This window comes from Schistocerca serialis, chromosome 8, assembly GCF_023864345.2.
Source record: "Schistocerca serialis cubense isolate TAMUIC-IGC-003099 chromosome 8, iqSchSeri2.2, whole genome shotgun sequence".
Classification (NCBI taxonomy): Eukaryota; Metazoa; Arthropoda; class Insecta; order Orthoptera; family Acrididae; genus Schistocerca; species Schistocerca serialis.
Window position 1 is genome coordinate 476,381,063 of NC_064645.1, and position 18,016 is coordinate 476,399,078.

The following is an 18,016-nucleotide window of genomic DNA, read 5'->3' on the forward strand; positions in this document are numbered from 1 at the left end:
AGAAGGAGTTAAAACAATATAGCAGATGGACGCCTGGCTGACATCAAGAATGAGAAATGGCTGCACCAGCCACTCTGCAACAAACTAAAACTCCCAGCCTAATAGCTTAGTCGAGAGTCCAGACACATCATAAAACCTTTAAACTTCAGTGACGTTCGTCTCATCATCAGCTAAAATAGAGGACAGATTCCCACCGATATTTACTTTTGCCCTTGCATCACGGTATTAAACGCACTCTTTTAAAATGCGGCGTACAGAGATTTGCACGCCACAAGCATCAGAAAACGGGGTATCCTCGCGCTGTAGTAAAATGCCAGGTGTAAGAGGGCAGTGCTCAATGCGAAGATGTGTGAGGGTCACCTCATCCCGCGTGAGCAACCGGCAGGAGGAACGCCACGGCCGGATGGTTGACTTCACCATCTGTGGCGCATTGTCTGTTATTGCAGTTAGGATCGTGAGCGGACATGATCGTTCTTCTGCTCCGAGTGTTGCAGAGTGGAAGGAGTAACGCTGCATGGTCGTACTGACCTACAAATATTTAAAGGTGGTACAGTCATCGGTAAGAGTCACTGCGACACTGTACTCCTCCATGTGCGTCTTTGCAGGGCTGCTTTCGGCCCTGATTTCATTTTTGTGGATGACAGCAGGTGAGGTCATGGAACAGCGGAGATGGATCACCTGTTGGAACGAGAGGATGTTCGGTGAATCCCATCGAGCATGTCTGGGAAGCAGTGTGGGGACGAACTGCAGCACCAGCACATAACACCAACGACAACCCAGAAATTGTCAACAACGCTGGTGGAGCAATGAAGCGCCTTACCACGAGAAATCCTCACGAATCCTCACGGCCAGCATGGGGCACGTTGCGGAGCATGTGTTGCCTTCCATGGTGATCACACACATCAGTGTATTTATTGTATCTGAACAAAAGTGTCATTTCCGTATGTCTCATTGCAAGGAGGTCGCCCGTTCGACAATGAGGTCATTATAGACGTAGCACATACACGGATTAGGGAAAGATGGGGTAGGAAATCGGCCGTGCCCTTTCAAAGGAACGACCCACGCCATTTGCTTGAAGCGATTTAGGTAAATTAATGAAAACCTGAACCAGCATGACTGGACGCGGATTACAACCGTCCTCCTCTCGTTTGCGAGTCAAGTGTGTTAACCATTGCACCACCTCACTCGTTTGATTGCGAATTTCCTTCAATTACCTTCTGTACTACACATTAACAGTTGTTTTTTGTATGTGAGCCGTGATGACCCCGGCTTATGCGTTGCTTTAAAACTTGGCTCTTACTCTTCGTTTGGTTTCCCGCGGTTATTGCAGTTATGCCGTGGTCTTCCTCTTTCTGCGTGTGGTAGCAGCGGTGTGTATCGATATTTGCACCGTGTACCATCTTTGGTCTGGTGCTTACAGTTTCGGCTTGGCGGTGTGCAGCCAGTCGGTGGGATAGAGCGGATCAGCAAGCAAGTCTCTGCGCGGCGCAGTCGGCCGGGCCCGCTGGCGGTCTCTACGCAGTGTCGGAGAGTGTGGGAGCTCTTCCGAGTGCTACGAGGTTCGTGGCTCACCGACCCAGGACGTGAAAGTTGGGTGGTGATTTTATTACCGAAGCTACACCTGATCATGGTGTCCCCTTGGTTGGTGGTTCGCTGTTGGCGGTATTCCTGGGAGCAACAGCGAGTATTCGTGTTGGTGAAGATTTAGCTGCCGTGTGGTGGAATTAACCATATTTGTCGCTTAGAAATTCAAGTGCACCAGCGGAATTTTCTGCCTTGTGGCCGTTAGTGTTGCTGTTACCTGCCCTGGTCGCTGACGTAAATTCAGGCAGTGTCCTTTCCTCACCTGTTGTCGCTGTTCAACATGGTGTGTAGTTTTTGACAGCTTAATGGATTTTTGGTTGTGGGCAGCTATGTTTGTGACGTTTTGGCTTTGGAACTGTCGTATACTGGTCGGTGGTTAGAAAGTCGTCGGTGGGTCCGTGACTGTCTCTTGGTTGTGTTGCCAGCGGGTCGAGTGTAGTTGGGTCGATTTCTTGTCTCACCTAAGCGAAAGTTAAGACTTCAAGGGGCAGACAAGGCCCCCCGGAAACTTCTGAGCTCCGTTGCCTATACTGCCTTTCTTATTGGCGTTTAATTGTGTATTTTTAATGGTTCCTAGCCGATGGTTGGGATTTGTATGCTTGTAATTGTGTTTTTAAAATCAAAGGCCTTCAGCCGTTTTTAAAGTAAGTTTTCTAAATTCGGCAAGTCTTACGTTTTGGAAGATAAAGCTGTGGGCCTTCTGCCTGTTGAAAATTTATTGTAATGTATTGTTTTTAAAAGCATCGGCCTTCAGCCGCTTTAAGTTTTGAGGATCTTACTTATCAAGTATTAGCTTTTGGAAGATAAAGCTGTGAGATTTCTGCCTGTTAAAATTTATTGTAGTTGTGTTGTTCTTAAAATGACGGGACTTCAGCCGCTTTAAAATTTTGGATTCTTACTTATCAAGTCTTACATCACTTGGGCTTAAATACTATTTAAGGTTAAAGGCTTTGGGCCTTCTGCCTTGGAAAATTGGTTGCAGTTTTTTTTTTTTTTTTTTACGAAGGCCCCCAGCCGTTTTAAAGCAAGGTTTCTTATTGGTCACGAAGTTTGGGCCTTCTGCCTATTGAAAGGTTATTGTAGATATGTTGTGTTAAATGTATGGCCCTTCAGCCGCTTTTGGAATTTTCTGTCGATAGTCAAGCTTAGAAGCTGCGATGGTTTGGTTGTGTTTGTAGTTGTTGTGGTCTTCAGTCCAGAGACTGGTTTGATGCCGCTATCCATGCAATGTTTGAACAACTAAATAAAGTGTTACGTTTGGAATGTAACTGACAGCCGCGCGGGATTAGCCGAACGGTCTTAGGCGCTGTAGTCATGGACTGTGCGGCTGATCCCGGCGTAGGTTCGAGTCGTCCCTCGGGTATGAGTGTGTGTGTTTGTTCTTAGGATAATTTAGGTTAAGTAGTGTGTAAGCTTAGGGACTGATGACCTTAGCAGTTAAGTCCCATAAGATTTCACACACATTTCAGTTTGGTAATTTTCAAGTTTCCCTTCCTCAGTCAGTAAAAACCGGAAACCTTGTAGGATTACTTTGTTGCCGTGTGTCTGTGTGTCTGACAGTCAAAAATTCTTTTGCTCAGGAACGGCTGGTCGTATCAAGCTGAAATTTATGTCACATACTGAAATCTGTAGTCCCTTGAAGAACAGAGCGGTTAGCAAACTGGACTCGCTTTCGGGAGGATGATGGCCGCGAGGGATTAGCCGAGTGGTCTAGTGCGCAGCAGTCATGGACTGTGCGGCTGATCCCGGCGGAGGTTCGAGTCCTTCCTCGGGTATGGGTGTGTGTGTTTGTCATTAGGATAATTTAGGTTGAGTAGTGTGTAAGCTTAGGGACTGATGACCTTAGCAGTTAACTCCCATAAGATTTCACACAATAAGAATGTAACTGACAGCCGCTCATTCTGGCCCCCTTCCGCAATTCCTACTACTTGTCCTGTCCTGTGGGTTCAGCAGGGCGTCTCAGTATGGTCCAAGTTTAATCGGGATGCGCTACTTTGAGTGACACATCATAGGAAAGCTTCTTTCGTCTTTTCAGTTGTGCACCCCACTGTATGTGTGACAAAAGATCCTCCTCTGGACTAATTACGGATTGCTGACACTTTTTTCGCACTTTCCGCTGCCGGAATCCGCAGGTCTGAGACTCCGCCAGCACAGTGTGCTCGAGCAGAGAGAGAGGCAACTCCTCGGTGCCTGACACACCGGCTGGAGCGCCCCGTGTATTACGCCGGCTAGCGGCGTGACATTGCGGGCGGTCGGACACGGCTCATGGTAATGCCGAGACGGCCTAAGTGCTGCGGAATTATTCAGCGGGCGGAGGTCCCCATTTTGGGATGCATTCATGCGACACGGCGCGGTGCGGCGCCGGTGCGTGTCCCGTCCCAGGTTCAAGGATGCTGGCCGCAGAGGCAGGACCGCAGCCCAGGCGTCGTGTGTGGTGGCGCGATCCGGGATCTCGCAAGGTTCTGCCACACCGCGACTGCGCACGCTGATCGCAGCCTTCTTCCGAGCTTCCCTAACCTCTCTACACCTCGCTCTCAACTACACTGGTGTACAAAATTAAAGCAACAAATGGCAGTTTTGCAGGTTGCGTTTATTTTGCCACAAAACAGTGTAAACAGATGTCATTAAAGTAGAAACAATCTAAAGAAGCCGGCCGATGTGGTTCGAATCCTGCCTCGGGCATGGATGTGTGTGATGTCCTTAGGTTCGTTAGGTTTAAGTAGTTCTACGTTCTAGGGGACTGATGATCTCAGATGTTAAGAGCCATTTGAGCCATTTTTGAATCTAAAGAACACAGAATGTAAACAACTGCAACATCCATAACTGTACCAGGTGTAGAAGTATGAAACTGGAATGTCCTCACGGGTGGTGGAAGCCGTCAGTGTAGAGCCCTTGAGACCACGTCTTCGGCCCCATCTGCTTCATGTAACGGGTGATGACGAATGTCAACACACAGTAACCCAAGTTCTGTACGTCGGTATCTGTTTCAAACCCGTAAACATGTCGCGGTTTGTTCCTACGAACCACCATTTGCGGAACCCATTGCTTTTCTGTTATAATTTGAGGAAAACTGGCACAGAATCGCATCGAATGCTTGTCGAAGCTTTCGGCGAACATGCTCTTGGGAAAATATTGTGTCTCGAGTGGTTCAAAAAACTCAAAGGTGGTGATTTTGACGCGAGAGACGACGAGCGCGGGAAACCACTGAAAAAGTTCGAAGACAACGAATTGCAGGCCTTATCGAATGAAGATGATACTCAAAGTCAACAGGAACTCGCGAAACAATTGAATGTGACGCAGAAAGCCGTTTCTCTTCGGTTGAAAGCTATGGGAAACGTGCAGAAAATGGGAAAATGGATTCCACACGAACTGAATAACGGTCAGCACGAAAAATCGAGAGCCCACTTATGAAATACTCTTTGCTAGATACGAAAGAAAGTCTTTTCTCCATCGAATAGTGACAGGTGATGAAAAATGGGTATATTTTGAGAATCCTAACCGTCGTAAATCATGGTTGAATCCAGTCAAACCATCGACATCCACTGCAGGACCAAATCGCTTTGGAAAGAAGACAGTGTTCTGTGTTCGGTGGGATAAGAAGGATTTCGTCTGTTATGAACTGCTAAAACCTGGTGAAACCGTTAACACTGATGGCTAGCATGATAACGCCGAATCACCCACAGCAAAACGGGTCAGGGAAACGATCGAGGCGTTCAGTTCGGAAATACTAGGGCATGCGGCTTATTCTCAAGACTTTACTCCGTCCGATTATCATCTGTTTGCATCACTAGGACACGCTCTCGCTGAAAAACGCTTCAGTTCGTATGAAAATGTACGAAAATGTCTCACTAAATGGTTCGTTTCAAGAGAAGAACTGTTTTTTTGGGCGTGGCTCTCATAGCCTGCCGGAGAGGTGGGTGGATTGTATAAATAGAAATGGAGGTTATTTCGAATAAAATATTGTTGATCAGTTTCAAACAACAGACGTGTAATTATTGTAACCAAATTCCAGTTTCATACCTCTACACCTGGTAGACAGAAATGTTCTTTGTTTTCTCCAACTTAACAACTTGCACACACGTTTCGACAACTACGTAATGTGCTCAGTCTGTGGTGTGACCACCTCTGGCAGTAATACAGGCCAATGACGGAGCATGCTGTGAATGACGTCATCAGTCTCATGTTGAGGCAGTAACACCCATTCTTACTGCAGAGCTGCTCAGAAGTCTTGGAGAATGGATGGGGGATGCTGATGCAGTACAAGCTGTCTCCCTAGTGCATCCCAGACATGCACTATGGGATTCATATCGGGAGAGCGAGCCGGCCACGCCATGCGTGCAACATCTTCCGTTTCCAAGGAAACATCAACCATCCGTGCTCTATGAGGTCGAACATTATCTCGCATCAAAACAAAGTCTGGGCCCACAGCACCTCGCAACAACCGTAGATGAGGTCCCAATATCTCGTCACGATACCTGACAGCAATTAAACCTCGCCGATTCACCCGTACTATTTCATGAAGAGAGGATCCAGTGGTCAACATAATCCCTGCCCACACCATTAGTGACCCCCCTCGATATTAGTCTCTTTCCACAGTGTTTCGGTCCCGAAATCGGGTTCCACGTTCGCTACAGATGTGAATGCCTCGAGAATCACTCCAGGGGATGCGGCGAGGTCAGATGCCAGTTCCAGTGCAGGACTAAGGCTGTACCAACCCGCCCTTACAGCCATATAACGGTCTTCCCTTTCTGATGGCACAAATGGTCGACCCTGCTCTGATCCTCGGCAAACGGTTTCCGTCTCTATAAATTGTTGCCACATCCGAGAAACAACAGCACGATTAGCGTTAAGTCATCGGACCAAATGAGTTTGCGACTGTCCTGCTTCCATTAGTTCTATGACCCTCCGCCGCAGAGAGTCTGGTAGGCGTCTTCTCTGTGCCATACTGCACCGTCTGTGACTGTATCCACAGCGATTGTAGGTGTGGGACTACCCAGCAAACAGTACCTCGTATCATAAGTGCCATGACGTCATTGCTGGCATGGTTGTCATTTGACCGGAATTCCATCTTCCGTGCAGAAGACGATCGTACCGACATCTGGTTGACAGTTTGTATGGCTATGTCGTGAATTAGACACAGGACGGGGAAACAGCGGTTTGTTGCTTTAATTTTGGACACCAGTGTATATGCGCCTTTCCCCTGTACTGTACGACCCCTGTTTCTCGTTTCCGTATCTGCATCTGCATCTATACTCCCTAAGTTACCGTACGGTGTGTGACGGAGGGCACTTCACATACCATTGTCACGTACTTCCTTTCCGTCCCGGTCGCGTATGGTTTGCGGGAAGAACGATTGTTCCTATGCCTCGGTGTGGGCTCCAACCTCTCTAACTTTATATTTATGGTTTTCTCGCGAGACATACTTCAGTGGAGTAGGAATTTTAACGGTCGAAATTTTAACAGTAGACCATTCCGTAATACAGAACTCCCCTCTTGGAGCACCTGCCATTGAGCGCCACCGTGTAGCTTTCGCACTTCCTACATGAACGTATAAGGAAACGCGCTCCTCTTCTTTGGAGCTTCTCTACTTCCTCTGCCAATCCAATCTGGTGCGGATCCCAAAGTAACGACCAATATTAAAGTATTTCGTAAAATTAAGCTGTGGAAAACGACGAGGCAGCAACTTGAAGCAGTGGTGAGACGTTGACAGGGCTTTATTGACATCATACTCCAAGTCTGCACTATGTAAGGCGCTAATTATGTGGTCATTAAGCCGTGGACATATTACATGGTTGGCTGCTAAGATTACGACATTAGAAACTATAACGTTCAATAATGTTTTCCTTATTGTAGGTATACATTGCGGCAGGAAGCATGCGTGAATAACTAGGGTGACATTTGGCGGTATACAGAGCGCGAAACTTACTGGGCAGTGTCGCTCCTACAGCAGCTGTAACCCACCTGGCCATCCAGCAGAACTGAGCTTTGACCTCAGACACTGTAAAGTCTCCTACCTCCTATTTAAATTTAAACTGCTGTGGTACTTGCTATGATTTCAGTATTTATGCCCAAAAACATTCCCGTTCCTTAACAAAATTTTGAGCCATGTATAAACAATAATGTGATCTGACTTCTATTGAACAAAATATTTGGTAGCACACAGGACATCCATAGGGCAACGGGAAATATAAGTGGATCTTGCTCAGGTGTTTAAGTAATGCAAAACTGTTACCAGGCATTCGGTGATTCTGACAAAACGTAAAAGTGTGACTGTGTTCTCCCTTGCAGAGAGAACGCGTGCGGTAAAGATATAGACTGACCTGACACCTCTCCGTATAAAGCAAGCATCACGAAAGCCACTCTCAGCATAATCAAGATGACAGCATGTGTCTGAAGTTCTCAACAGCTCCAACCTACCTTATATTTGCAATAACACCCATGAAAATAAATAAATATCTCATCTGCTGGTGTTACTTTATAGCAATTCCGCTGAAAGCAAAACGTAATCAGTTAATTGTCCTTGGACTTAATATGAACTTGGAAGAGGATAAGTAATAATTTGTGACTTGTAAATGAAATATAATTAAGAATATTTGAAATAATTTCCGGTTAGTATTCAATACATAAGAACGAAAATTTAGTAATAAGGCTACACACCTCCTCAAGGGGACCATTCTGAAGTACACTGAGGTGACAATTTGACATGGACTCAACAACCCGTTGAATGTCCCTTGCAGAAATATCGAGCCGTGCGGCTTCTGTAAGAGTCCATAATTGCGAAAGTGTTGCCGGCGCAGGATATTGTGTACGAACTGACCTCTCGATTATGTTGCATGAATGTTCGATGCGACTCATGTGAGGAAATCTGGGTGGCCAAATCATTCACTAGAATTGTCCGAAAAGTTCTTCAAACCACTCACAAACAACTATAGCCCAGTGACGTGGCGCATGGTTATCTATAAAAATTCCATCGTTGTTTGGGAACTTGAACTCCATTAATGGCTGCAAAGGGTCTCCAATAGCCGAACATAAATATTTCCAATCGACGATCGGTATAGATGGGTCAGAGGACCCAAATACATTCCATGTAAACACAGCCCACACCATTATAGAGCCACCAACAGCTTGCAGAATGCTTTGTTGACAACTTTGGTCCATGGGTATCGTGGTCTCTGCGCCACATTCGAATCCTACCAGCAGCTCTTACCAACTCAAATCGGGAGTCATCTGACCAGAACACGGTTTTCCAGCCGTGTAGGGTTGTGACGTCCCTTCCCTCCTTCTTCACTCGCCGGGATGAGACGCGACTCGTAACGATGTTCGTCCTCGTCGGTATCACGTGGGATAGCTACTCTAGTAAGAACACAACTCCTCGAGTGGTTTAGAAATATTCTGTTATCCATCCGCAACAGTCTTCTCAGTTTGAGTGAACTGGTAAACTGCGATCGTTTATTTTTATTTTTATGCCCTATTAGTTCCGTGATGAAATGAAATCTTGATTCTTGATTTCATCATTACGGTCATTTTTTACATCATACATAGCGAGGATGAAAATTTTCTGTCTACTATTCCGTTGCTACGTCCAGTTATTAACAACGGTCTGACGTAACTCCAGAGATAACTTATGTTGGAGTAATTTTTTTTTATACGCCGTAATACTGGTTTAAACTAATCACTCTTCACTGTCCACTATTAATGTAGGGTACTCACTTAATCACTTAAAATGTTTAAAGAGTTAGGCGACACGTAAGATTTACCTTTTCACTCAGATTTTATTGTTCTTTCTGTAATTAATTGTTTCTCCCTACAACACACGCACACCGATGTGTCATTCAAGATCTGTTCAGTTCAGTAATCGTGACGCTGACGACAACTTTTTACTAATCGGCGTAATTGTCTTTCTTCGTGTCTTCGTTTTATTGTGTCCAACTCAAGACTAGGAATTATTCATCAGTACGAAGACTAAGTTCTATAAACTCACATCACTCAATTGAAGTCTTCCTATACCGACGCGTTGAGAACGGCAAAGATTAACTTTCACCAGTCGAATGACTGAGCAACACTTCAGTCTCTAGCTCACGAATTATCAGACTTCCAAAACTGAAACAATCTAATAGCGTTTGCGTCCAGACAACTATCGCAAAAGTACTCTAGAGCGACTCAAGGGCAGCTAACTAACTGAACATTTCCATATCCGAGTTGCGTTGTAGTCGCATTGAATTTCCTCTTCGATGCGGCTACAACTCTCATCCATGGTAAATGTTATCTCTGATTGAATTACTTTCTTGGATTTAACTTTCGTTCATATGATTTTGAATTTATTCTATAGATGTTTGATAAAGAATCTATCATAATCCTTTCCTTTCATCTCCCCTTTTTGTATGCTATTCTCAGTATTTCAATAATATTGGTGTTAATCAAAATATTACCAGTGTGGATTTTATCGTCAATAGTTGCCGTCGCTGTCAAAATGACTCACTTCCCTACTTTAAGTTTCCACAAAGTTTGTTAATTGGGGTTTTCTGTCCTTGGGATGTTACAGGGTCCAGCTCCCAGGAGTGACGTTGCAGGCAATGTCGTGCTGCTAGCAAAGGCACTGCGTCGATCATCTGCTGCCATAGCCCATTAATATCAAATTTCACCTCATGAGCACGTTTTTTTTAATAATTTTAAGATTACTTAAAATTTACATATTTTGGGCCTCCTTCCTCCCCTATAGCCCTACCTTTTCCTCTCCAAAATTGCCGCCATCCTCTAGTGTCGACGCAGCACGTAAAGCAGGGTGCTGTCAGTAGCTAGACTCATTGCCGTAAACCGAAAATAAAAGCGGAGGCATACTCAGCTATGCCTCGGGAGCGACGACACACGACTCAGAAACACACCTCTCTCTGCAGGTGTGAAGCAAGTGATGAGTTTAGAAACTAAAAAGGGAGAAATAAATAAAGACAGAAATGAAGGAAATTAAAAACAGGGACGGCAGCACACAAAAATGAAAACGCAACTGGCGTCATAATCCCATCGCCCTTAGAATTAACGTAGTAATAATCCTCTAAGATAGATTACGTGTTTTCTAATTTTCCAATAATTTTTCGTACAAGGTTCACACATTTCCCATGTTACCAATTGCCATATTATCAGTATCATGGAACAGTCCACTCTAGAGATGCCCAGAAGGCCAATGCCAAATCTTGGGTATTGGAAAGTCAGCGGTAGTTTGAGAGTCCGAGTGACAAACATCCAGGAGTAAACTCAGGCAATTCCTGGACAAGGTACCGTTTTGATCTTAGCCAAAAGGCCGAGGAACGATAATGAAAAACCGCAGTGTCAGGGCCTAAATGCTTGCAGCGTGTGCGCTCCACATGTGGGAGTGACACAAGGTGGTACGGGCCGATATGGCAACAGGAGACCGTCGAAAACATCGCAAAAGCAAGTGCCGGAAGGAACGACAATTCACGAGAGCACTCGTCAACAGCCCAGTACTACCCTCCATGTCGAAGAGTAAACTGCGACTCCCATTTGAGCGCCGCTAGCTGCCAGGGCAGTGGAGAGGCCGTGAGGCTGCCCCACAGCAACGCCAGGCCGGCGCGAGCTACACCGAGCCGAGTGCTTACATCGTCCACCGCCTACTGCGTGCGTGCGGCGACGAAGACGACAACGACGTTCGCGAGGAGCTAAGGATATAACTCCAACAAATTTAATTAAAATTATATGTGGCCGGACCATAGGAGACGCCAACGAGGCATCCAAAGGCACTGTTCTGAGCCCCCATAAATTACCAGCCTAGTGTAATGCGGCTGCAAGAGCGGTCCGGCTAACCGCAAAAAAATAAAATAAAAAATAAAATAAATATTCTTAAGATAATCTTAAATTAATTAAAAGAAATCGTGGTGTGTAAGCAGCTAACTACTGGGCACATCGACAACTACGACAAGTTTTGCTACCAGCGGAATATCTGATCACTGCAGAATATCAACCCATTTCAGGCTGTGTTTTAATTAATTTTAGGTTGGCCGATCCCGGCGGTACTGCAATGCCGGGCCAATCCGCGACAGAGGTGGAGCAAGCCCCTAGCACTCCGTCATGAGCCAAAAATGAGTTTACGTCGTACGTCCTACATTGATTTCTGCGGCTATGTCGTGCAGTGTTGCTTGTCTGTTAGCACTGAAAGCTCTACGCAATCGTTGCTGCTCTCGGTTGTTGTCTGTGGTGAGAGGTAATGCCTGAAATGTGGTATTCTCGGCACACTCTTTACACTGAGGATTTCGGAAAACTGAATTCCCTAACGATTTTCGAAGTGTAATGTCCCATACGTCTCCTACTAGCTATTCGCGTTCAAAGTCTGTTAATTCGCGTCGTGCGGCCATAGTCATGTCCTATACCTTTTCACATGAATCACCTGAGTATAAATGACCGCTCTTCCACCTGTTTATGTCCACATCGCTCCCTCAGGTCGATGTCACTTCAGCGCACAGTGCCACATTATCAAAAACGGAACAAGCTACCCTGTTTAACCTCTAACGCTGGTGATGATATTAAATAACTGGTAAAGAAACTTCAGCCATGATCTGCATCACAGATGATTCAATGAAAGACAGATTCTAATCATGGAACATGGAACAAATGGATATAGCCTTCGTCACAAAGAACATTCATCTGTAGAGCTGAAAATTATGTAATACGGTAATACGGCAAAGCACACAAGCAAGCGACGCTCTCACCACACATTCGGAAATGTTGCAACTAGGAAATGACCACCTGGGCAGTACACAAGACAAAGGCGTCCGCAGTTAACAAAGTGAACCATTATGGATGCACGCACCGTATATACGAACACGAGAACCGATATACGACTAGGACCGGCAGTCAATAATATAGTAGTAATGCTTCTTCTGACTGCCCGCATAGCCAACCTAACTTTAATCTTAACCACCCGGTCACCTGCTGGCTCAGTAAGGCTTCGCCTGAAAGTACGGCTTACTGAAACAGTGTTTAGACAAAATATGAAAACACCGCGAGACATGCATGTTTGAACATAAATAGAGATGCTAGACAAGCCTGCAGGTGGTGCTGTTTTATTTGATCACTAACGACGTCTGTGCTTGTCGTCAATACTTTGCAACTCTCATTCGTGGTCAGAACAGTGTCCTGTGTAGTTGTGCATGCATTATGTCGGAGCTAAGTGATTTCGAACGCGGGCAATAGTTGTTGCTCGTATAGTGGGTGCTTGCGTAACCGGGTGCTTGCGTAACCAAGGTAGGTGCAATGTTTGGTGTCTTAGGAGGCATCGTATCGAAGATTTATACCTCATCAGGGAAAAGCGAAAAAACATTATCTGATAAGTCACAACGCAGACGAAAGTGTGTGTCCAGTGATCGTAACAAACGCCATTGAAGAAGACTGTGATGAAAAGTAAGAGCACGTCAGCTGAGAAAGTTACTGCAGAAGAGAATGTCGCACTCGGGCAGCCTGTCACCACCAAAATAACTCGAGCGGAGCTCCAGAAGCTTGGAATTGCAAACAGAGCTGGAATTACAAATGCCCGTAAGAGGAGAGCGTGGTGCCGAACCCATAAAGCCTGGCCTATGGAGCAATGGAAGAAAGTCATTTGGTAGGGTGAGTCTTGCCTCAGACTGTTTCCACCTTCTGACCGCTATTACAACTTGACAGCGATTCGGTGGTGATTTGGGCAGCCATATCATGGTATTCCATGGGCGCCATGTATGATCTGCAAGGCTGCATTACTGCCAAAGATTATGTGACCATTTTGGTTTATCAGTTGCATCCCATGGTACAATGTTTGTTCCCCATTGATGATGCTGTGTTCAAAGACGACAGAATACCTGTTCACACTGCTCGCGTCGTCCAGAACTGGTTTTGTGAGCATGTGGAAGAACTGTCGCGTCTCCTGTGACCACCTTAGTCACCAGATCTTAATATTATTGAGCTTTTGTGATCCACCTTCGAGAGAAGATGGGTGATCTCTAACCACGCCCGTCATTGTTATGTGAAGTGGTAGTGGCAGGAAGAGCAGCGTAAGATTCGCTTGGAAATCATACAGAAATTGGTTTTATTCATTCCCAGAAGACTGGAATATGTTTTGAATACCAACGGTTCTGAAATGCGAGAGAGATCTGGAGAACATGCTAAAATGTAAATGCCGTGTGACTAGGGCCTCCCGTCGGGTAGACCGTTCGCAGGGTGCAAGTGTTTCGATATGACGCCACTTCGGCGACTTGCGCGTCAATGGGGATGAAAAGATGATGATTAGGACAACACAACACTCAGTCCCTGAGCGGACAAAATCTCCGAACCAGCCGGCAATCGCTCCCGGACGCTTAGGATTGACAGTCTGTCGCGCTGACCACTCAGCTACAGGGAGCGGACGGAGAACATGCTGCCAGACCAACAGACGACCTCTTTCTACAAAACAATTGCCCACGTGGATTTGGCACAAGTTGGCAGGATCTTGCGTTACTTTGTTAAAGGATAATGTCTTCGAGGTCTTGAATATGGACAGAACCATGGACCTTAACACGTCAGAAATGTAATGCCTGCTGTCAAAATTGACACCTATGTGAAGCAGAGGACATCATATTGTGCACACAATGGCACCCGATAAAATCAACCTCATTGTTGGTGTAGAGTCTTGTACCGCAAGGAAGAAAAGGAGAGGATGTTGTTACGGGTGGCCGGTATCCTCTTTCTACAACACAACTGCACAAGTGGATTAATACGGTTATTTATTTACGTGTACTGGAAACACTTAAATTGGATAGGGTCCATGTTCTGTGGTAAAAACTCATCAGTAATAGTCCTCTTGCTGACTGATGTAAAGTACAATACTGGTTGAGTTAAGTCACTAATCTGGTCGCTATGTGCTGTCGTACCCTGTGACGAAGTAAAGCCGCTCTGTGAGTAAACTGTCAGATACCAAACTGGATGACTGAGTGAGAGAGTGAACCCATCCGGTCAGTGCCGGCCGGGGTGGCCGAGCGGTTCTAGGCGCTACAGTCTGGAACCGCGCGACCGCTACGGTCGCAGGTTCGAATCCTTCCTTGGGCATTGATGTGTGTGATGTCCTTAGGTTAGTTAGCTTTAAGTAGTTCTAAAGTTCTAGGGGACTGATGACCACAGAAGTTAAGTCCCATAGTGCTCAGAGCCATTTTTGAGCCATCCGGTCAGCGGCGGCAGCCTAAATACATGCTGTCGAGAGGGCGTTGGCGGCCTGTTGCTTGTGGATGTGTCTCAGCCCTCCCTCTTGATAGGCACACTTGATCTAGCATCTACTAATCGATCTTCATTGTTCATCTTTGCCAACGGGTGATAGCGATAACTTACGCCAGCACAGTTGGGCCCTTATGGCAATGAGAAATCTGACAACGTTCATTCACCTCAGAGTCTCCATGTATGGATACATCCATTAAAATCTCTTACACAGAACTTGCCCTTCTTTTGCCGACTCCCACTACATTTTCTGGAGACCAGTGATACTCTTGCTTTGACAAAAGAAACCTGTGTGGAATTGGTGTCTCTTCTTGAACTTCTGTTTTCTTGCATCAAATCAAATTTGTAACCGTTCAAGGTCAACAAGTAAACACTGAAGGTGTAGTCAATGGCTTATAAGTGAACCACCAAAGCTTTGCATGGCTTGCGCTAAGTACCTGTACCTTGACTGCTTGGCCAGCCGGAGTGGCCGAGCGGTTAAAGGCGCTACAGTCTGGAACCGCACGACCGCTACGGTCGCAGGTTCGAATCCTGCCTCGGGCATGGATGTGTGTGATGTCCTTAGGTTAGTTAGGTTTAAGTAGTTCTAAGTTCTAGGGGACCACAGCAGTTGAGTCCCATAGTGCTCAGAGCCATTTGAACCAACTTGACGGCTTGTCTGGCATAGCATAAATTACAGCTCTTCTTGTTAATCTGATATATCCTGCATCGCAGCCGCCCAACGGTAGTAGTTCGTTCCATCTTGTCCGTGGTATAGTGGAATCTCGCATCAACCACCTGTTAGTAGTAGCAGATGCTGCTCTCTAGGTGGATGTATCTATCACCAGGCTGCTGCTGGAGTCCGGTGGCTTTCACAATTCCAAGGAGTTCTGCCATCCGCGGCTAGATGGTTATGACATCATTTTCAACATGGCGGGGTTCTTTAGTTCAGACAATTTGCATGAAATTTTTATAAACTATGTACACAAACCTTTTTTGTGAATCAGTTTATCCGCGAGAACCATATCAGAGTGCCTGTAGTAGTTCCCGAGATTAGCCCAAACACATACAGACAGAAACTCAAGCATGGAACTATTGTATAGATAGATGATAATATTTCAGGTAGATTCTTCCAGTAACTATATGTCAGGTGTTTGCCTTCCTTACCACTTTATATATTTTGCCCTTCCGTCATAAATCGTTCCAGGCAGTAACTCCTAGATAACAAAAGGTTTTGACCGATTACAGTGACTGAGATCCGACGCTGTTGTAGTCTTCAGTCCGAATACAGGTTTGATGCAGCTAGTCTATCCTGAGCAAGTGTCTTCATCTCTGCGTAGCTCTGCAACCTACATCCATCTCAATCTGACTACTTTACACGTGCAGAAGCTATAAAAATTGAACTATGCAGCAAGTCATTTGGTCGGACGAGTCTTGTTTCAAATTGTTTCCAACTTCTGGTCGAGGTTACGTCCCAAGAATGAAACGTGGCGTGGATTCGGTAATGATTTGGGCAGCCATTTTGTGATATTCCGTGGACCCGATGGTTACTCTGCAAGTTCGCATTATTTCCAAGGTTTATGTGAGCATTTCGGTTGATCAGATCCATCTGACGGTACAGCGTTTGTTACGCAATGGTAATGCTGTGTTCCAAGGCGACAGGGCACTTATCCACACAGCTCGTATGGTCCAGAATCAACTGCTGCATCTCACCTCGCCACAACAGTTACGAGATCTAAATATTTTTGAGAGTTTCTGGTCAACTCTGCAGAGAAGGGTGCGTGAGCGCTATTCACCTCCATCGTCTTTACCTGGACTTGCCACGATTTTGCAGGGAGAAGAGCATATCTTTGAAAACCATAAATACTCACATTCATCCATTCGTAGACGGCTGAAACGTGTTTCGAAGTCAAAGGTTGTCATGTACTATATTAGGCGTGGTAACGTGTTGTTGTTTGGCGTTTCCATATTTTCATCCACCCGCTCTATAACTGAAAAGCATGTTTACTTCGCTAAAATACGCATATTTACTGAGGTGTTTGTCTTCGAGCTGGCCTTGTTGTTTTCTTTCCAGTGGTGTTATTTCTAGGTCTGTCGAGTTGATGGTTTGGTAACTACCGAATAAAACATTTCTTCGCTGAATTGTCTGTACTGTAATTTTCGTTGATGATTGCTTCACAAAATACATTTCACAAATGGATCTACAGTACACTTCTTTCAGAAACTAAACTTGACTGTATGGCGTATGTTTCCTTGCTGGCATAGAAAAGTGAAATACATATTTAAATTAATAAAAAATGTGCTGTGGGTGACTAGAAGTTTGCTTCGGTAAAGGTATATTATAAATGCTATGGCAAGGAGTGGTTAGGAATTTTACACGCATTAACATAATTAATCCTTTTAGTATATTATACCATTATTACTTTAAACTTTTATGCCATCGCTGTTGTACTTTTTCGATGTATCAGATTATGATAGTTGTTGAGCACCATCATTGTTCTGAGGCTCGTTGATGTAAGGTGCTGTTGTAACTTCAACGTAAAAAATGGAAATGAATATTCGATCGGACTTCGCAGGCGCAGATCTGTGGGTCTGACTTGTGGAGAGTGAAATACTTAAACGACGAGATGTGATTAGAAGTCGATTATCTTACCTTCAACCAATGTGAGCAATTTCCAGATAGATTTACCTGAAAATTATAAATCATTAAGGAAATTTAGTATGGCGATATTAACAGATTCGCTACAATGACTGCAGACACCGGTATTTATGACTGAAAGTATTATTATTCCATAACAAATTAATGACACAGAGATATAGACACCATATCTCTTAATACATCGAATGTCAAGTAGAAATGGACCATAAGAAGAGAAAGTCTCCGCTTCCTTCCAAAATGATTTGTTTCACTAGAAAAATGATCGTGGTTTACCTTACAGAGGTCTCCTTTTTATATTTCATACATACAGTTTTGAACTTTTCATTAATATATGTTAATTAATCATTGACATTTTATATATTACTCGTGACACAAGGGTTTTATACAACTTGAAAGTTTCTTCGTAAAAAATGAAGAACAGCACTACATTTTATAAGATACGCTTTAACTACCCTCTACTGCTTTCTCTCTAACACTCCCTGATAGAATAACTCTTCCCGCTAGCTTTTCTTTATATGTGTTTGGAGAGAGAGGGAGTGATTTTGATTGAGACTTTACTTTCAGTCGTAA

The 18,016-nt window shown here is 44.9% G+C and overlaps 1 pseudogene; it reads right to left on the reverse strand.

The window, feature by feature from the left end:
* Positions 1–11,584: 11,584 nt before the first annotated feature.
* LOC126417537 (U2 spliceosomal RNA) lies at positions 11,585–11,717 on the reverse strand (annotated as a pseudogene).
* Between the last annotated feature and the right edge of the window lie 6,299 nt (positions 11,718–18,016).